Here is a 22,869-nt window from a genome sequence, read left to right on the forward strand (position 1 = left end):
TCAATAACAGTTCTAGAAGTGGCTAAAAAGGGTCGACCTAAGATCATGGATACCTCAATATCCTCATCCATGTCCAATATAACAAAATCAACAGGGAATATAAATTTATCGACCTTAACAAGTACATCTTCAATAATACCCCTAGGATACCTAATTGGTCTATCAGCTAATTGAATATTCATCCTAGTGGGTTTTGGTTCCCCGAGACCAAATTGTTTGAACATTTTATAAGGCATAACATTTATACTAGACCCTAAATCAGCCAAAGCTTTTTTAACATTTAAACTACCAATAAGGCAAGGAATATTAAAAATTCATATATCTTTAAGCTTGTTAGGTAGTTTGTTTGGAGAATGGTTGAACAATCCTTATTAAGCTCCATAGTTGACAAGTCGTCTAACTTTGGTTTATTTTTTTAACAGCTCCTTTAAAAATTTTGCATACTTGGGCATCTACAAAAGAGTTTCAACCAAAGGTAAGCTCTTTTATGTTGTCTTGTTTTAATGCTGCCGGATATGGAATTCATTGTTTGAATTCTCTAACCATTGGCTTATGCTCTTTCTTGCTTTCCTCAACCCTATCATTTTTTCTCAACGGATTCTAAATTCGTCTTCTTTTTAGGCTCGACTAACCCTTCGACGCTTGGAACAGTGATTCCATGGGCTTGCTCCATTAGGTTAGTTTCACTGTTACTAGGTAAGCTACCTTGTTGTCTTTCTGAAACCAGTTTAGCAAGCTGTCCAATCTAATTTTCAAGCCCTTGAATCGATGCTTGTTGATTTTTTAAAGTTATCTCAGTGTTTCGAAATCGAGTTTCAGATACAGAAATAAATTTAGCTAACATTTCCTCAAGGTTCAGTTTCTTTTTCTACTGATAAGGTTGCTAAAAACCTAGAGGGGTTGTTACCTATAAAGTTGACTTGCTCATGCTCTATGTTAGAACCGAAGGGAAAACATTCTGAATTAATCATCCCCACTCCATTCACATCACATTGCACTACCGAATTTAGTTGCTTAGAAAAATTCAAACCATCAATTTTATTACGAAAAGCTTCAACCTGATTTGCTAACATAGAAACTGCATCAATATTAAAAACATCAATTGTTTTAATTATTTTCGTTCTCATGACTTGCCACTAATAGTTATTCAGTGTCATCTCCGAAACAAACTCTTAAGCTGCCTCAGGTGTCTTATTATTCAATTTTTTGCCAGTAGTTGCATCAATTAGTTTCCTAGTCGAGGGATTCAAACCATTGTAAAAGGTTTGAACTTGTAACCACAAAGGTAACCATGATGAGGACACCTTCTCAAAATATCCTTAAATCTCTATAATGCATCATATAATGTTTCCAAATCAATTTGAGCAAAAGAAGAGATGTCGTTCCTAAACTTAGTTGTTTTAGGCGGTCAGAAGTACTTCAATAGAAACTTCTTAGTCATCTGATCCCAAGTCATGATAGAATCCCGTGGAAATGAATTTAACCATTGTTTTTGTAATAGCCCATTTTTCAGTGGTTTCGGGGCCACAAATTCGATGAGTGAATTCGTAAATATTATTATTTAATATTTACAAGTCAAAAATAGTATTTTAATAAATTTGTATAATAATAATTTATGCTATTTGAACGGATAATTAGGTTCATGTGGTAAACCCTTAAAGTCAACTGGTTTTAAAAAAGGAGGTTTTGGGACCTCATTTCTATAAACCGAGCCCGTAAATATTTTGTTAAATATTTACAGAGTGTTATTCGAGTTGTATTAAAATGGTTAATAAATTTTAATATTTAGATAGTTAATTAAAGAAAAAGGACTAAATCATAAAAGTCGCATAAGTTAATTGCTATTAAGTTATAAGGGATAAATGGGTTTAAATAACTTGTTGGATGGTTTTATTTGGAAAATAAGCCATATTCATTTATGTTGGACGGTTCATTAATGTTTTACTTATAAAAATTATAAGTTATATTATAAGTTCATAATGTAAAAAAAAGTAATTAAAACAAAAATGAGACAAATGGCCATTTCATTATTTTTTATTCACTTTCTTCAACCTTTCTTCACCGAAAGCCATGGTTCAAGAATACCAAAGTTTCAGCCATGCTTAAAATCAATTGTATGGTATGTATTTTTATCCCATTTTTTGTGATTTTTATGTTTTTAAGATTGTTACAACTAGGTCCAGCTAACCTGTACCTTCATTTTTTAATTTGTTAAATATTTAAAAGTTTCCATTAATGAATCTTGGTTAATTTTTATGATAATTATGTGTTTGAAGCTTTGATTGTGGTATTTGGTTGTTATGTATAGTAATTTTTATTTTTATTTATTTAAGGATTAAATTGTTAAAATGTTAAAATTTCAAGGTTTGATGGTGAATTAGAGGTATAATTGGGACTTTTAAGGGCCTAGATTATTCTAACATCAATTTTAAACTTGAGAAAATGGTTAATTTGATTATTTTTAGGTTAAGGGACTAAATTGCAATAGTTGTAAAAGTTAGGGAAATTATGTAATTTTAAAAATAAAAGAGTATAAAATGAAGAATTAATTAGCATATGAATATAAGCTAATAAAGGGAAAATTTTACATTTTAGATTAAGACCCTGTTGACTTACGTGGAAAAGGGAAAATTTCAAATAGTCTCTGAACTTCTGCAACTATTATAATTCAGTCTAGGTAAGTTCGTAACTTGATTAAATCAATTAGTTTTTGTTTCAATTGATTGATATTAATTGCTTATATATGAATCGAGTTTGTTGGCTTGAAGGAAATGATTAAGACCATAGTTGAAAGACACTATTGCACCATACCATAAACGAGTAATACCATAGCTGAAAGACGTTATGGCATCACGATTTTATTGAATAAGACCATAGCTAAAAGATGTTATGGCATCACGATTCTATCGAGTAAGACCATAGCTGAAAGATGATATGGCATCACGAATTAAAGAAGTAAGACCATAGTTGAAAGACACTATGGCAACACGATGGAAAATGAATAAGACATGGTTGAAAGACACTATGCCATCAAGACGAGAATAAATAAGACCAGGGTTGAAAGACATCATGGCACTCTTCGATCATTTGCTATTCAAGTAACACATTTTAAGTGAGGTATGCATCCTAAGTATGAATACGAAATGAATTTTTGACTAGTATAGTTTGATAATGAATTTTAAAGCCTTGGTGTGATTATATATACTTTATATGTCTATAAATATGTTAAATTGTGATGTGGTGGTGTGTTTAGAGAATTAAATAGTGATATAAGTATTTTCCTAGATTTTGATGTTATTTCATTTTATTCAATTGGTAAGTAAAGATTAATGGAAAGACATATATAAAAACTTAATGTACTAATGTTCATAAGAAATGGAAAGATGGATATGCACATATGCAATGAAAAGGATGAGAATTTATCATGTGATGGATGGAATAAGCATAAAATTTATTTCTTAATATAGATTATGTTTACTTATTGTCTACTAACTATGTGGACTCAAATGTGTAGAATGTGAAATGGATATATATATATGTGTGTGATGGATGATATATATAAAACCTAAATGCTTATTAGGTATATGTCATGATTTACTATGATATATTATGTATGATATATGAAATTTGAGGTATGAAAGGTAATGAAAATGAAACTACATAGTATATGATGAAAGTAATTGATGATTTGAAAAGCTTGAGAGGTTATATGCCTTATTTGGTTAAATTTATATGTGCACTGCTTCACTTACTAATCTTGAAAGGTGTTGTATATAGGAAAAGGAAATTTGGACTACGGCTAAATGGAATCATTTATAGCCATTTAATTATTACACTTGGTAATTTTAAGTTCTGTTATACGAACTTACTAAGCATTAGTTACTTACCTAGTTGATTTCTCTATTTCTGTAGGTCATCGGAAAGTTCAATTGGTTGGAATCTTCATCGGAGCACAATCACACTATCCAGTGACTATTTTGGTAGCTTTTGAATAAGTTGGGCTAATAGTTATAAATGGCATGTATAGTGTTGTAAGTTAATTTGATATGTTTCGGGCCTATGCTTAACTTACTTGCGTATATGTATGTTTTGAAATTAGTTGATATATGTTTGTGTTGATAGACGAATTTGGTATTTTATGTGTGTCTTGTGAAGAAGTATGACTAGGTGGTATTAATTGAGAATAATGTAACTAAATGGAATGTGTATGTAATATGTGTTTTGGTTATTAGTGAATGTCTTGTGATTAGGTAACTTTTTGGTATATTGAACTGTGAATGAAACGGTTGAATGGTAGGTATGTGATGTATGTATGAAATATGAAACCATGACATTGAGGTTGAATTGTTTAGATGTTTAATTTTTGTACCAATGAGGTACATTGGATAAGTTTTTGAATTGTAAGATTTATGTGTGATTTTGGCATGTTTTGTTCTTGTTTAGGTGTGTGTTGAGTAAGAAAATTAGTTGGTAAATGGTAAGTTTATGTCCCAAGTATGCATATTTGGTAAACTTGAGTTTTAAGGTACATTTAGGTGCACATGGCCTGAGACACTATCTGTCACATGGTCGTGTGACATGCACGGGCAACCACACGGGTGTGTGCCCTGAGCATGTTGTAAAATTATACAAGTGTAGTTCCCACACGGGTTGAGACACGGGTTGAGACACGACCGTGTGTCTCAAGTCAGTGAGTTACACGGGCTGGGAGACGCACGTGTATCTCAATTGTGAAAGTTACATGGTCTGGGGCATTTCACACAGCCTAGCTACACGGTCGTGTGTCCCTCTTTTTAGGAATTTATAAGATTTGCCCTAAACTTTCTGAATTGTTTCAAATTAGTCTCATTTTGATCTCAAATTGTTTTGAGGGCCTCGAAAGTTCAAATTAAGGCCCAAATGTGTATGTTTGTTGGATTTGTATGAGATTTGAATAATTGATATTAAATAGCATTATTAATCTGATTTGAAGTTTTGTTCCGATTTGTACGGTAATGCTTCGTAACCCTAGTCCGGTGACGAAAATAGGTTAAGGGTGTTACAGTTTTGCCTTGTTCCTTAAAGAAAATATGAACAATTGTAAATGTATGGCATCATCAGTAACGCCATTGATCTTGAATGTGTCACAAATCTCAAAAAAAGTTAGCCAAATAAGCATTTGGATATTCATCTTGCAACTCATCAAACTGAACATATTATTACACCATCTGAATTGTATTCAGCTTGATCTCAAAATTTTTGGTAGCAACTATTGGTCTAACAATACTTGATTCAACCCCAGTCAGAGTAGGCTTAGCATAATCATACATAGTTTGAGGAACAAAACGTGCAAGTGGTTGTTGCATAACAACTCATTTCTTTGAAGTGTCAGAATAGTGGTTTAAGGGCCACAAATCTGACGTGTAAGTCCGTAAATATTATTATTTAATATTTACAAGTATTATATGGTGTAATGATAAATTTTGATTTAATGATTATTGTTAAATGGAAGAGCAATTAAGTTCAAGTGAAGTTAAGTGGTTTTAGAAAATGAGGTATCGGGACCTCGTTTCTATAAACCAAGTCGTAAATATTTTTATAAATATTTACGGTGTGTTATTAAGGTAGTATTAAAGTTTTGTTAAGAAATTATAATGTTTAAATGGTTAATTAATGAAAAAGACTAAATTGTAAACGACGTTAAAGTTAATCGCTATTGATTATTATTAGCTAAAATGCATAATTAAAGATTTTGGAGGATTTAAAAGGTAATTAGACATTTTTAGTGAAGAGTGGGTGGTTGTATAATCAATTAGGTGAAAAACTGCTTTTAATATAATGTTGGTTTAATAATAAAATAAATTAAAAATAATAAAACCAAAAAGACATCATCTTCATTATTCATTAGCACCGAAATGTTGAAGTGAAAAACTCCATTAGAATAGCTTGAGGTTCGGCCAAACAAAAATTGATGCATGTAAGTGATTTATTTAGCAATTTTTCGTAAATTTTATATTTTTGAGATCGTTGCAACTAGGTCCAAGTAGCCTGTACCTTTGTTTTGAAACCGTTAAAGATTTTGAATGTTGCCATTGATGAATCTTTGTGATTTTAGATGTTAAATGATGAGTTTGAAGTATTAGTTATTATTTATAAGTATTTTTTAAGTAATTTTTAATCATTTAAATGATTAGGGATTTAAAGATGTGAAATTTTTGCAAATGTAGGCTGTAATAGATGCTATTAACATTCAGCTAGTACAGATTTTCAATAAAATGGGTTTATTTGCATTGTACAGCCCAATATTTTGCCCATTACTAACCCAACAAACCCAATAACAGACCCAAAAACAAGCCAAAACTAACCCACAGCCCAAAATCTAAAAACCCAATACCCATTTTCAGAAAAAACAAAAGAAAACCCTAGTCCCTAACCCTAGCCGCCGCACCTAGCCCACTTGCCCTGCCACCGCGGCCTCTACCAGCACCGCCATGATCACGTCGCCGGATCGTAACTTTCGCCTGGAAAATCAAAAAGAAGCGACAGAAAGCAAAAAAAAAAGGGGGAATAAAAAATATGTAAAAATGGCTATATAAAAGCCATTTGAAAATGTAAAGGGAGGGATCTCTTTTTGTAATCTCTTGATGAGATTTGAAGAAAAAAGAAATAAAAACAAAAAAGGTTGTTGCTTTTTTTTTCTTTTTTTTCGTCTTTTATTTTATTTTATTTTCCTATTTTCGAAAAAAAAAAAAAGAAGAAAGGAGACATTTTTACCCTTTTTCTACCGACGCCGGAGCGATCAGGAAGACGAGGAGAGGCATCGGAGAGAAAAAGGGAGACTTTTGGTCTCCCCACATTGCACCTGATGGGCGCCGTGGCGCGGCGGTGGCCGTCTTGGTGGTTTCTAACCGGACCCTTGACCGGAGAAGAGAGAGAGGGAAGAGTGTTTCTTTTTGAAGTTTTTTTTAAAGGAGAAGGAGAATGAAATTTAAAAAAAAAACTGACTTAAATAGGCTTCCAAAACGACATCGTTTTAGGCAGCCTTCTCAGGCACCAAAACGGCACCGTTTTGACTTGACCCATTGGCCGACCCAACCCGCTCCAGGGGGATCCGCGTGCTTTCAAGGGATGGGCTAATTGCACTTTTAGCCCTTCCCCTTTTTAATGGTTTTATTAGCAAGTCTTTTAGTTTTTTTTATTTTTCCCTATGATTTATTGTGTTTTCAATTTAGTCCCTACTAGAACTCACGTTTTGCAAGAATGGGATTATTTCTGTTTCGCCCTTCCTAGTTTTTCAGCGCGTTTGATGTGACCCTTCCTCTTTTTTATTTATTTTAGATTTGACCCCAAATTTTGTTTTAAAATTTCAATTCGGTCCTTTTTCGTTATTTTGGTTATTTTATTAATAAATCTATTATGATTATTTTTATTTATTTATTTCCTCATTTATATATATATACATATATTTGCAATTTCCAATTTCCAATTGTGCTATATATATATGTGCATGCATGCATTTTTATATTATACGTACATATTTTTATAATTTATTTATTTATATATATATGCATACTTATATATATTTTATATTTTATAATTTTTATATGCATTTTGTATACATATACGTGCATATACATATTTACATAAACTTTTATATTTAATAATTTTAAAATACATATATACATATTTTTCATATTTTTATAAATTTATGTACATACACACTTTTTTATAACATACACACTTATATTTTATATATTTTTTCATTTTATAATCTATATACATATGCATGTAAATACTTACATTTTATATCTTATAATTCATATATATTTTTCATATTTTCATAGTTTTATGTATATACATACATATATAGTTCCCTTATATGTACATACACATGTCCATTTTATGTTTTAGTTTATTTATTTCTTTATTTATTTATTTGTTATGGTATATACATGATTGATTTGTTATTTTTATTATTCTTTTTTGCTCATATTATTTTTGTTCACATTATCATATTTATTACTTCATTATGCATATTAACACCATACTTCAAAAAAGGAAAATTTTTCAAAGTAAGGCAATATTTTGTGTTTGAAAATTCGAGAAAACGTGCCCTAATGTGCTGGGTTTCGATTTTTCTCGTTCAACCAAATAGCTAAATATCCTTTTAAAAATTTCAAAATAAGGCAATGTTTTGCGTTTGTAAATTCGAGAAAACGTGCCCTAATGTGCTAGGTTTCGATTTTTCTCGTTCGATCAAATAGCAAAATATCCTTTTAAAATTTTGAAATAAGACAATATTTTACGTTTGGAAATTCGAGGAAATGTGCCCTAATGTGCTGGGTTTCGATTTCTCGTTTAACCAAATAGCCAAATATCCTCTTAAATTTTAATCCATGTCATTCAAGTTTTTTTTAGGATCGTATTTTAAATCTCTTTAAAGTTTTCAGTTTTTCGACACTAAGACATTAAGTAATCAACTAGGTACCAATTTTGGGCTATCGAGGGTGCTAATCCTTCCTCGTGCGTAACCGACTCCCGAACCTATTTTTCTAAATTTCGTGGACCAAAACCATTGTTTTAATAAAATCAAATCATTTATTAAAAACAACAACTTTTCAAGGTGACCCGATCACATCTTATCAAAAAGGATTGGTGGCGACTCCCGTTTTTTCGTTTCCATTTTCAAAATCCAAGTCGACCCCGTTTTGTTAAAAAAAATGGTGTCAACAGCTTGGCGACTCCGCTAGGGATCCAAAATTAGAGAGTCAAGCCACGAGTTGATTACTTTTTGTCTTCTTGTCGAAAATTGAAGATTTGGTTTAAATTTACGATCCTTTCATTGCATTTCATTCATCTTTATTACAATTTCCATTATTGTGGTTTATGATCATTGTGTTGGCTTAAATTTTGGCAGCTTTCTCCACATTGCATTGCATAACCTTTGGTTACCCCCTTTTAAGTAGGAGTGAGAAGCTACTCCTTCATGAGGTTTTCACCTCTGTGGAGGATAGTGGATCACTTTCGGGATACATCCGTACCTATGTCTTCGTGAGATTTTCATCTCCGTGCAGCCATAGGGAAATGTATTCCCCTGAACCGAACTCGGTCTATATGAGCCTATAATGGGTGAAGATCGAGGAATCTGCTGGTTCGGGTACCCTTACTTTAGAGCCAAACTTCATGTAGTAGACCTTAGGAGCCCACCCTAGGTAGAACCACTTCGAACCCTAGTATTCACCCGAATAGGTGTTCTATTTATTCTTGCTTGCTTTTTCTTTATACTAACCTGTTTTCTTTTTTGTTATGATTGCATTGCATTTTCATCATAAAAAGAGGTGTTGATTCACGTTCTGTTGTTAAATAGAAAGTTTTTCATAAGGAAATGGGTTTCTTGATAAAGTGGATAATAATATGGTTGTCCGAATATGGTCCAAGAAAATGTGATAAGAGAAGGATGATAGTTTAATGGAGGACTACACGACCATTGCTCCGTTGCCCGAGAATTCAAGATGACAAAGATTATTCGAGAGCCACTGAACCTTCTTAAAGAGAAGCCAACGAGCGTCACGAGGATGAATGATTAATGAGTCGCGGTCCGGATCAAGCAAAAAGGAGATAGAAAAGACGTCCCTTTTAAAGAGTTCCTGAGATTTATCTTAACGCTCGAATGAAGAAGAGGATCGAATGTCTCCGCCTATGAGGGTAAAGTCGTATATATATCCGCTTTATGTAAAGAGATTTGTTTTCTAGTAAAGTTGCTCTAATAGAATTGAACCAAGAGTCAACGTCTCTTTTTGCATTCATGCATTTGCATTACATGACATCATATGCATTATCGACCATTACAAGACCCTAATTGAGTAAAATTATTTCAACAAATCTGGAAAACCAACATTCTTGCGGTACCCCAACACAAACTAAATAAATGGACCAAATATTGGAGAGATTAGAGTAGATGCAAATACAGATGCTAGAGCAATTGGCCCAGTTTCATCAAGATATAAAGGATCAGATGCTAGAAGTCCAAAGAAATTTGATAAGCCAGTTAACCTAGTTATTGGATATGAGGTAGAAAAAGGAAAAAAACCTAGTGGTCCACTTTGGGAATGATAATGAAGGTCCTGCATATCTTCCAGACCTTACCCCAACAAGCATCCAAGCATAACCAAACACATATCCACAAGGGGTAACTGTTAACATCCTACCACAATGCCAGACCAATACCTCGACACCGGTGAATTTCACGATAGGTTCAGGTTCCAATTTGAGAGGAAATCTAACTAATCCTGTTGTCATTGATGATCTAGCAGAAACAAAACAGGCAAGGTTAGAGTTCTCAAAACAATTTGAAGATCGCTATAAACGGAAAGGGCAAGAGTGGAACTCCCAAAACAATACTTTAAAGGTCTCGAGGAAGAGGAAAAATGAGATAAATAATGCAGGTAGGTATAACGAGGGTTATTCAAAGTCGATTACCGCAAGCCAACCAAGGACGGTTGCTACTGGCCATCAGATCCCCCCAAGACAAGAATCTGGCATAAAGCAAAACATTAAGAAGCCTCAATTTACACCGATCCCAATGTCATACCGGGAGCTGTATCAGAGTTTATTTGACGCACATGTTGTCTTCCCTTTCTACTTGAAGCCTTTACAACCACCGTACCCCAAATGGTATGACACAAATGCGCAATGTGACTATCATACGGGAATTACGAGACATTCTATACAAAACTGCACTGCCTTTAAAAAGCTGGTCGAAAGGTTTGTCAATATGGGCATTGTCAAATTTGAGGATTCACTCAGTACAGAAAATCTGCTATTCAATCATATGGATAATGGGGGGAATACGATGAATGAAGAAACGTTGGGAAACGTTCACATCAGTGCCGTATACGAAGAAAAAACTGAAGAAGAGATCTTATTAGATAGTCGCCCTTATGAACCTAGGGGTGTTCTAAATAATGGGACAGCAAAAGAGACCTTGTAGTATTTAGAGCCTACTTAGAGTAATATTAAGAACACACTTATTGCTTTCATCCTAGAGGCAACAAGAACTCTTTTGTGAAATAGGCTCATGTCTGAACGTCGTTATTTTAATGAAATATATCTTTGCGATCATTTTGAGCCAATATTCTTTCATTCTTTATGAATAATTATTTTTATTCTTTCATTCTTTCTTTCAAATCATTCTTTCATTCATTCATAATCATACTGTACAGATAATTATTCTTAAAATCATACATTCTTTGTATATTCTCTTGTACCTACAATAGGTCCCCAGATACCAACGACATGAGTGACGCTGTTACAGACTCAGAATCTCCTTTTGAGAGAGACATGTGTTTAGAGGGATCTCATGACTTCGAAGACGACATAGATTGTAGCTTATCTCCGGACTTGTTGAAAAAAAGATTCCACCTTACAAAAACTCAATGGAATTCGTTCCCTATGTGGGGCATGAAGGTCATTAGGTCTATCTCATCAAAAGATTCTGGCAGTCATCAATTTATCTTCGTGGGTAGAAGCCGCTTCATATGACAACGTCACAAAGTTGACAGTCAGCAAATTCTCAAAAAAAATCATATGTCAGTATGGGGTGCAAAAAAAAATAAAACAAAACAAAAAACAAAAAACAAATATAAAAATTAAAAAAACAAAAAAATCTCTGCAGGGGCAATACCGTTCCCTTTGGCCTATCGCAATTTTACTCATTGAGGTCGAGATTTTCTTTTCTTTGAGTTTTTGGATCCAATCCCAATTGAAGAGGAATTTTCCAAGTTATCCATCATGGTCAAGTGCGCCAAAAGCAAATGATACAAGCTCAAAAAAAAAAGGAAGAAGAAGAAGTTCGCCCTAGAGGATTTCACGAGAGGGGCTTGGTATTGAAGAAGATCTTTCCCATACAAAAGAACTTTATGCCAAGTTGGAAAGGACATTGTGTGGATGGCCTTATCTGGAAAAGCGTCAATCTTGATCAGAAGGGATTCAAGGACATGCCTAATCCTATGAGTTTAGATGCAATCAAAAAATATTTTGAAAAAGAAGAAGAAAAGAAAAAGAAAAAGAAAAAGGAGCGGCCAAGGCAAAAACCCACGAAGGGCGCCTTGAGACCAAAGGGGATTTGAGTTGAAAACCCAAAAGGGTGGCTCAAATTTTGGAACAAAATGGGGCACGAAGTGATCAAAGCAGCTCAAATTTTGATTAAATTGGGGCAGGTGATGACCTTGCTATACCTGAATCAATAGGAAAGGGTAGGTGACATCTTGGGGCATCGACAAAATCCTACAGATCTCCTAAACACATGTCAAACTCAGAATGGGCTTTCAGAAAGTTAGTATAGAGAAGTTCAAGCTGCGATATCTGGGGCACCTAAACTTCATACTATTTATATATTGAATTTGTTGTTCTTGGAATACTTCATTCTTTTTCAAGATACATGTTCCAATCAATTCCTCTTTCATTCTTGATAATTTATTCATTTCGAGCTATGCTTCCAAATCAATTTTATTTTATCCATTGTTATGATCTTTTACAAGCATGTTGCATTGGAATAATGATTTATGGACTAATAATACTTTCACAATGGAAGTTTTGCATATTTACTCTAGAAGCTTCTAAATAATATAGGAACCTAAAGCAGGACTATTGTTTAAAAGACACCAAGTTTAAAGGGTGAAATATCTAAGAAGGAAGAGTCTAAGTTAAAGACTATCCTTTCGGATTTTGTTGACCAAACATTGATTGAGCAAAATGAAAAGATGTAGTGTCAGTGGCAAAGCTTCAATGAACAAACAAGCGATGTTCACCAAGAAAAGGTTTTCTGGGAGAAGAAAATTCTTCATTGATGCATAGGCATTTGGTGTGACACCCTAAGAATGGTGTAAGAGACCAAGGAGATTCAGATCATGTATCCCTGAATAGCAGTGGAAGAGATTTGAGAAAGAGTCAGATCTTATACTCCTAAATTACAGTGGGAGGAAGGTAGTTCAAATTTTATGTCCCAAAATTACAGTGGACTTAACCTTGAAGATTACAATGGATTGAAGTTTGAAGATTACAGTGGGGTAATCCGATTGAGTAAGAAATGAGTGTCACTAGCCAAGCAGGATAGCATTCTGACATGTTGGTAATAAAATCTTGATGAAGAATAAGGAATAATAACCCAAACATTAAAAATGGATCATTTGCATGGCATTTTGCATTAAGTTAGGAGATTTGATCATGTCATCCTAATCGCTAGGCATAATTAGGTTCATGAAATAGAACATACAGGTCATGTTCCCCAGAGAACAGATCGAAGATAGTAGATCTTGTCTTTCTGTATTTGGCAGCGGAGTAGATCGAAGATAGCAGATCTTGTCTTCCTGTATTTGGCAGCGGAGTAGATCGAAGATAGCAGATCTTGTCTTCCTATACTTGGTAGCAGAGTAGATCGAAGAAAGCAGATCTTGTCTTCCTGTATTTTGCAACGGAGTAGATCGAAGATAGAAGATCTTGTTTTCCTGTGTTTGGCAGTAGAGTAGATCGAATATAGCAGATCTTCCCTGATGGTATTCGGCAGCGGAGTAGATCGAAGATAGCAGATCTTCTCTTCCAGTATTTGGTAGCGAAGTAGATCGAAGAAAGTAGATCTTGTCTTCTTATATTTGGCAGCGGAGTAGATCGAAGATAGCAGATCTTGTCTTCCTATATTTGGCAGCGGAGTAGATCGAAGAAAGCAGATCTTGTCTTCCTGTATTTCGCAGCGAAGTAGATCGAAGATAGCAGATCTTGTCTTCCTGTGTTTGGCAGCGGAGTAGATCGAAGATAGCAGATCTTGTCTAATGGTATTCGGCAGTGGAGTAGATCGAAGATAGCAGATCTTCTCTTCCTGTATTTGGTAGCGAAGTAGATCGAAGATTACAGATTCTGTCTCCCTAAGCAGTAGTGGAGTAGATCGAAGATGGCGAATCTTATCTTCCCAAGATAATGGAGAAGTAGATTTAAGCCATTAGTCCTATCTCCCTAAGTAGTAGTGGAGTAGGTTCAAGATGGCAGATTCTGTCCCCCTAAGCAGTAGTGGAGAAGATCGAACATGGCGAATCGTATCTTCCCAAGATAGTGGAGAAGTAAATTTAAGCCATTAGTCTTATCTCCCCAAGTAGTAGTGGAGTAGGTTGAAGATTGCAGATTTTGTCCCCCTAGGCACTAGTTGAGCAGATCAAAGATGGCAAATCTTATCTTCCCCAGATAGTGGGGAAGCAGATTTAAGCCGTTAGTCCTATCTCCCTAAGCAGTAGTGGAGTAGGTTGAAGATACCAGATCTTGTCTTCCTGTATTTAGCAGCGGAGTAGATCGAAGATAGCAGATCTTGTCTTCCTGTATTTGGTAGCGGAGTAGATCTAAGATAGCAGATCTTGTCTTCCTGTATTTTGGAGCGGAGTAGATCGAAGATAGCGGAACTTGTCTTCCTGTATTTGGCAGCGGAGTAGATCGAAGATAACAGATCTTGACTTCCTGTATTTGGCAGCGGAGTAGATCGAAGATAGCAGATCTTGTCTTCCTGTATTTGGCAGCGGAGTAGACTTCGATCTAGCAGATCTTGTCTTCCTGTATTTGGCAGCGGAGTAGATCGAATATAGCAGATCTTGTCTTCCTGTATTTGGTAGCGGAGTACATCGAAGAAAGAAGATCTTGTCTTCCTGTATTTGGCAGCAGAGTAGATCAAAGATAGCAGATCTTGTCTTCCTGTATTTGGCAGCGGAGTAGATCGAAGATAACATATCTTGTCTTCCTGTATTTGGCAGCGGAGTAGATCGAAGATAGCAGATCTTGTCTCTGTATTTGGTAGCGAAGTAGATCGAAGATTACAGATTCTGTCTCCCTAAGTAGTAGTGGCGCAGATCGAAGATGGTGAATCTTATCTTCCCAAGATAATAGAGAAGCAGATTTAAGCCATTAGTCCTATCTCCCTAAGAAGTAGTGGAGTAGGTTGAAGATGGAAGATTCTGTCCCCCTAAGCAGTAGTGGAGAAGATCGAAGATGGCGAATCTTATCTTCCCAAGATAGTGGAGAAGCAGATTTAAACCATTAGTCTTATCTCCCTAAGTAATAGTGGAGTAGGTTGAAGATTGCAGATTCTGTCCCCCTAAGCAGTAGTGGAGCAGATCAAAGATGGCGAATCTTATCTTCCCAAGATAGTGGAGAAGCAGATTTAAGTCATTAGTCCTATCTCCCTAAGCAGTAGTGGAGTAGGTTGTAGATTGCAGATTCTGTCTCCCTAAGCAGTAGTGGAGCAGATCGAAGATGGTGAATCTTATCTTCCCAGGATAGTGAAGAAGCAGATTTAATCCATTAGTCCTATCTTCCTAAGCAGTAGCGGAGTAGGTCAAAGATTGTAGATTCTGTATCCCTAAGCAATAGTGGAGCAGATAAAAAACGATGAATCTTATCTTCCCAAGATAGTGGAGAAGCTGATTTAAGCCATTAGTCCTATCCCCCTAAGCAACAGTGGAGTAGGTTAAAGATTGTGAATCTTGTCTCTCTAAGCAGTAGTAGAGCAAATCAACAACAGCGAATCTTACTTCCTTGACGAACCTTAATTCCCTGTTGCAGTGGAGTAAACTAAAACCACAAATCTTGTCCCTCTAAAGTTGCTACGAAGAGCATTGAAGCTACAAGTCATAGCTTCCTGAAGTGCAATGGAATAGAGCGAAACAACAAGCCACAGTGGATTGAAATAAAGCTACTTGAAGAGAAGCATCAAGAGAAGTTAAGACTCGGCAAGAACAGGCAAAATATTGGTCTTTCTAGATCTTTGCTCTGTTCTCGTTACACGACAACAAGCAAAGAAGGGCAACTGTACAACCTAATATTCTGCCCATTACAAACCCAACAAACCCAATAACAGACCCAAAAACAAGCCCAAACTAACCTACAGCCCAAAATCTAAAAACCCAATACCCATTTTCGAAAAAAACAAAAGAAAATCCTAGCCCCTAACCCTAGCCGCCGCACCTAGCCCACTTGCCCCGCCACCCCCGCCTCTGACCAGCACCGCCACGGTCACGTCGCCGGATCGCCACTTGCACCTGCAAAATCAGAAAGAAGCGACAGAAAGCAAAAAAAAAGGGAATAAAAAATATGTGAAAATGGCTATATAAAAGCCATTCAAAAATGTAAAGGGAGGGATCTCTTTTTGTAATCTCTTGACGAGATTTGAAGAAAAAAGAAATAAAAACAAAAAAGGCTGTTGCTTTTTTTCTTTTTTTCGTCTTTTCTTTTCTTTTCTTTTCCTATTTTCGAAACAAAAAAAGAAGAAGAAATGAGGCATTTTTACCCTTTTTTACCGACGCTGGAGCGATCAGGAAGATGAGGAGAGGCATCGGAGAGAAAAAGGGAGACTTTTGGTCTCCCTACCGCCGTGCACGGCGGTGCCGGTGGTCGGTGCGGTGGCTCTCGGCCGAACCCTTGACCGGAGAAGAGAGAGGGGAGAGTGTTTCTTTTTGAAGTTTTTTTTTGAAAGGAAAAGGAGAATGAAATTTTTTTTTAAAAAAAAGTTGACTTAAATAGGGTTCCAAAACGACGTCGTTTTGAGCGACCTTCTCGTGCACCAAAAGCAGTATTGTTTTGACTCGACCGTTTCGTGACCGACCCACTCCAAGGGGATCCGCGTGTTTTCAAGGGATGGGCTAATTGCACTTTTAGCCTTTCCCCTTTTTAATGGTTTTATAATCAAGTCTTTTAGTTTTTTTTTAATTTTTCCCTATGATTTATTGTGTTTTCAATTTAGTCCCTACTAGAACTAACGTTTTGCAAGAATGGGATTATTTCCCTTTTGCCCTCCTAGTTTTTCAGCGCGTTTGATGTGGCCCTTCTTCTTTTTTATTTATTTCAGATTTGACCACAAATTTTGTTTTAAAATTTCAATTCGGTCCATTTTCGTTATTTAGGTTATTTTATTAATAAATCTATTATGATTATTTTTATGATTATTTTTATTTATTTTTTCCTCATTTATATATATATATATATATATATATACTTATATTTCAATTTCCAATTTTGCTATATATATGTGCATGCGTGCATTTTTATATTATACGTACATATTTTTATAATTTATTTATTGATGTATATATACATACTTATATATATTTTATATGTTATAATTTTTATATACATTTTGTATACATATACGTGCATATACATATTTACATAAACTTTTATATTTAATAATTTTAAAATACATATATACATATATTTTCATATTTTATAAATTTATTTACATACACACTTTTTATAACGTACATACTTATATTTTATATATTTTTGCATTTTATAATCTATATACATATTGATGTAAATACTTATATTTTATATCTTATAATTCATATATATTTTTCATTTTTCATAATTTTATGTATATACATACATATATAGTTCCTTCTATGTACATACACATGTCCATTTTATGTTTTAGTTTATTTATTTATTTATTTATTTATTTGTTTGTTTGTTTGTTACGGTATATACATGATTGATTTGTTTTTTTTTATTATTCATTTTTGTTCATATTATTTTTGTTCACATTGTCATATTTATTATTTCATTATGCATATTAACACCATACTTCAAAAAAGGAAAATTTTTCAAAGTAAGGCAATATTTTGTGTTTGAAAATTCGAGAAAACGTGCCCTAATGTGCTGGGTTTCAATTTTTCTCGTTCAACCAAATAGCTAAATATCCTTTTAAAAATTTCAAAATAAGGTAATGTTTTGCGTTTGGGAATTCGGGAAAACGTGCCCTAATGTGCTGGGTTTCGATTTTTCTCGTTCGATCAAATAGCCAAATATCCTTTTAAAATTTCGAAATAAGACAATATTTTGCATTTGGAAATTCGAGGAAATGTACCCTAATGTGCTGGGTTTCGATTTCTCGTTTAACCAAATAGCCAAATATCCTCTTAAATTTTAATCCATGTCATTCAAGTTTTTTTTTAGGATCGTATTTTAAATCTCTTTAAAGTTTTCAGTTTTTCGACACTAAGACATTAAGTAATCAACTAGTTACCAATTTTGGGCGTATCGAGGGTGCTAATCCTTCCTCGTACGTAACCGACTCCCGAACCTATTTTTCTGAATTTCGTGGACCAAAACCGTTGTTTTAATAAAATCAAATCGTTTATTAAAAATAACCACTTTTCAAGGTGACCCTATCACACCTTATCAAAAAGGATTGGTGGAGACTCCCGTTTTTTCGTTTCCATTTTTCAAAATCCAAGTCGACCCCGTTTTGTTAAAAAAATGGTGTCAATATGCATGATTAGGACATAGGGACTAAATTGAATAAAAATGGAAAGTTAAGGGTAATTTTGTAAAAATATTAAAAAAGACTAAATTGCATAAAATGAATTGGTTTTGCTGTCTAAATTAATGAATTGAATGAAATTTTTATTTAGATTAAGAATGAGTGGAAACATCGAGGAGAAGAGAAAATTACCAAATAGCCCTTGTACTTAGTCATTGCTGTAATTTAGTTAGGTAAGTTCGTATGATTAATTAACATTTTAATTTTATATTAAATTATGTATTCATGTATTGTTTGCCATGAAATCAAATATGGAAATCCAATTATGTTACGACGATTATCGAGTCCCGTTTGAACCTTAGGAATTCGTAGGATACAAATGACATGTCATTAGGGTTACCATGTTTCGAGTGTTGGTCCTAAATGTCCTACCGATGGCTAAGGTCTGGCATTTCTTGCAGATACTCAACAACTTGGGTGAGCAACATCGCGTAGCTTACATTCCGACTATCAGCATGTATAAGTAGACCCATTTCATTACTAGAGTGAGCAACAACGTAAAGGAAAAGGAAAAGTTACGACTATATGTTTAGCACACTTTGTGTCAGCTTTCCCACGTATCTGATGTTATTTTAAATGGTTCAACGGGCATGAAAAGGAAAGGAATAGTAAGTACTCAAATGACTTATGTCATTAATCTATGAAAAGGTTTGAAAAGGAAATGTCCAGTGAAAGTATGTCTATGTTCATGAAATTGATGGTTTTAAATGATGTTGTTCATGTATAATGACTTATCTTATGTTAATTCAACTGAATTATGAGTTGATGCACTAACATGTGTTGTTGATGATACTTAGGCTGGTGCCAAGCTTATGGTTGGATTATATCATGCTTAATATTAATGATATACATCGAAATGGCAAGTGTCCAAATGGAAATATGCTTATGTGCATGAAAAGGTTGTATGAATCAAAAGATATATTTTCTTATGAAATGACTTATCATGTGGTTGATCCCAAAAGAGTTATGTATAAATGCACTAACTTGTGTATTGATGATGATATTTAGGCTTGCGTCAAGCATGTATAATTGGTTGACGTTTATGCTTATGTCTTGTATTATGCAAATGATACGAGTAAGAAAATGTAATGAAACGGTAAGTTCATAATTGAGATGTAATATGATGATATAAAAGGGTTGAAAAGTTAAAGGAATTACTTATATGCGAGAAATTTACTTATGCTATGGATGAATTTATCTATGTCATGAATAAACACACTAATTCATGAATTGGTAATATTATTTAAGCTTATGCTAAGTAAATGGAATGAAAAGTAAATAAATGAAGTGGAATGTAAGTAAATGGAATGGTTCATCGTCTTAATAAAAATTTTATGATTATGTAATACAACTTATAAAATCTTATTATGTTATGAATGAAAATTATACGTGATGTTGAAGGATTTACTCATTTGTGAGTTAATGATTTTGTAGTTTTATAAATCTTATGGCATTGGTATAGGTTTATAATTATCCTATAAAGTTCATCATTGAAATGGAATATTATATTTAAAGTTTTTACGAGCTTGCTAAGCATTCATTGTTTACGTAGTTATTTTCCTTTACTTTATAGATTATCAGAAGCTTGATCGGTTTGGAAGCTCGTCAGAGATATATCACACTATCCAGTGATTATATCGGTAGTTTTGGAAGTTTTAGCCAAGTTTATAATGGCATGTATAGGTGGACTTATGGTTGATGTTTAGTTGAATGTTAGTTGATGAGTTTGGCATGTATATGTCATTTTGGTTGATGTAATCTTGGTACTTTTGGTGCCTTGTTGATGTGTGTGAATATGGTTAAGTTATGGTGCATGCTTGAGTGAACAAATGGTATGTTTATGTGGAAGTTCCAATGATCATAACTATGGTATGTTATGAAATGTTATTTGATTAAATGTTTATGATTGAGAAATGGTAAAATATGCATATGTATAGGTAAGTTTGTATGCTTGCTTTTGAGGTGTCTTATGTAGCATATTGGTTGACTTGGTATTTGAATTGGTCATTTATGCATGTTTTAGTATGTTTATTATGCCTTGGTCATGGGTGCAAATTGCTTGTAGGTACACATTTGGGTTGGTGTTGGAAATGGCTTGATTTTGACCAATTTCATGTCCACGCTGCCTGAGACACGGGCATGTGACTTAGCCGTGTGTCCCCTGTAGGTTTTAAGGCGTACAAGTCAAGCAGTTACATGGCCTGGCACATGGGCGTGTGAGGCTATTTCAAAAGTTACACGGCCGTGTGGCTTGGCCGTGTGACCTAACTTTGAAAGTTACACGGACACAGACACGGGCTGGGACACGATCGTATGTCCCTATTTTGTTGTTACACAGCCTAAGACACGGGCGTGTGTTTCAGCCGTGTGACCCCTACAATCTAAATTTTTGAACTTTTTCATGAACTTTCTGATTGATTTCAATTTAGTCCCAAATTGTTTTTAAAGTGTTTTTAAGGCCTCGAAGGCTCGATTAAGGGACGATATGCATGTATATGAATGATTTATGATTTTTTTATGTTGAGTATTGAAATGTATGTTTTAAAGTTACTTTTTTACGATAATGCTTCGTAACCATATTCCAAAGATGGATACGGGTTAGGGGTGTTACATGCTGATTATTTTGATTATCTTCCATCTCTACAATAATATCATTTTCCTCTTGATTGTTTATTAATATCTATTGACTTTTCCTTGCTTCTTTAACTTCCCTCTGATTTCTGCGAGCAATTTTCTTGATCTCACTGATAAAAATTAACGATTCTGACGGGTTTCCTCTAGTCATAAACCAAAAGAACCTGTCAAAATCAAACAAACGAAAAATTATAATGTAAAAAATAAATTAAAAACAAAATTATTAAAATTTAAAAAATGGCTAAATTAATAGAAATAAAATTTTCCTAATATTTTAGTCCTTGGCAATGGCGACAAAAACTTGATGCAGTCGTAAACTAACTAAAAATCTAACAAAGGCAAGTGCACCTAACAATTAATAGTATAGCTACAGTAAGCAAAGATATTGTTCCCATGAAGACTAAAAGTACTAGTAACTACTGTCTTTCTATTATTTAACCGATAAATTCAAATGATTGATTGAAAACTAAAATTAACTAAACTAATTAACTACAAACGCAACAAAGAAAAAATCAGGAAAATAATCGAGTAAACAACCAAAAAGTGAAACAATACTTAAGGAAAGAATTAAAATTTAGAATTTGAAATTGAAAATTTGCTTCAAAAATTTAGATGTATTTATTATTCATATTAAATTTGGGTGTTATTATTCGTATTCAAATTTAAAGTAATTAAATTAGATATTAGATATTTGAATCTCCTAAACATCCAAATTTAGAAAGTCTAAACAAATTTTAAAATAAAAAGTAAAATATATATAATAAATTTAGATATCTAAACTAAATTAAATCTATTATTCAAACAAATAAAACGGATTCAAATAATTGGTATCCAAATTTGAACCTATTATTTAAGTAAATAAAGTAGATTCATATAATAAATATTTAACAATTAATATCTACATATGTTCCAAATTAATAAAGGATAATAATTAAAATATTATCCAAATCTACAAATGAATAGAATATTACCATGTATATGAATTCACACTAATGAAATCAATTTTCACTTAAGAAGTATAGAAAGTTCAATAATGATATATTAAAATTAATAATGATGAAAGACTAAGTTGGTCACTTCTTATGTCCTTTGTGTGAGCAATGATTCATAATTATTAACAAATATATATTTTAACAAGAATATTCAATTTAGCCAAAGATATGTGAATATATTATTCAAATAAAAATTTAGTTTTGCCAAAAAGAGAGAAAAAATAGGAATTTAAAACAACCAATCAAAGCATGACAATACGTGGTGTGGTCATATGAAAAGGTCCTACCAACAATTATTTCTCAAATGAATGATTACCAAGTGTTGGTTCATCTCCATCTAACTTGTCATTTTCATTCTTTTACCTTCCTACTATTATTAATTTTAGAAAATTATTAATTAATACATAATTATATTGATATTTAATCGAAAAAGGTATTTTAAGTGAAAAATAATCGTTAACTCATGCTTATCTTATGATGTCAAATAAGTGGATGACCAACTTAATAACTTCAACAACATGATTAACATCGATTAATATTGTATTGGCCGATACACTTGTAATTTCATAACAAAATATCTATTAAATTTAAGAGCACGTTTGGTTCGCTGTATTGGATTAGAAGTGTAATGGAATAGAGGTGTAATAGCAAATCAACTGTTTGGTTGAATGTAATGGAATAGAGGCGTAATAGTAATCCTGTGTTTGGTTGAATGTAATAGAGGTGTAATAGCATAATAAAAAAAACTAAAATGACTAGAATACCCTTACCATAAATTTGTTTGGGTAAATGATTATTGTTATTGTTATTTAAATTTTAATAAGATTATTATTACCAATAATAAATAATTTAATCATATTTAAACATAATTATTATTAAATATATTTTAATTAAAATATATAATTTAATAAA

General features: G+C 33.4%; 1 non-coding gene across 1 annotated transcript; it reads left to right on the forward strand.

Annotated features, from left to right (window-relative positions):
- The first annotated feature begins 1,286 nt into the window (after positions 1 to 1,286).
- LOC128035681 (small nucleolar RNA R71) lies at positions 1,287 to 1,393 on the forward strand. Its single transcript, XR_008192233.1, has one exon. It is a non-coding gene; the product is annotated as a small nucleolar RNA R71 (small nucleolar RNA).
- Positions 1,394 to 22,869: the final 21,476 nt, after the last annotated feature.

Source organism: Gossypium raimondii, chromosome 12 (genome assembly GCF_025698545.1).
Source record: "Gossypium raimondii isolate GPD5lz chromosome 12, ASM2569854v1, whole genome shotgun sequence".
Classification (NCBI taxonomy): domain Eukaryota; kingdom Viridiplantae; phylum Streptophyta; class Magnoliopsida; order Malvales; family Malvaceae; genus Gossypium; species Gossypium raimondii.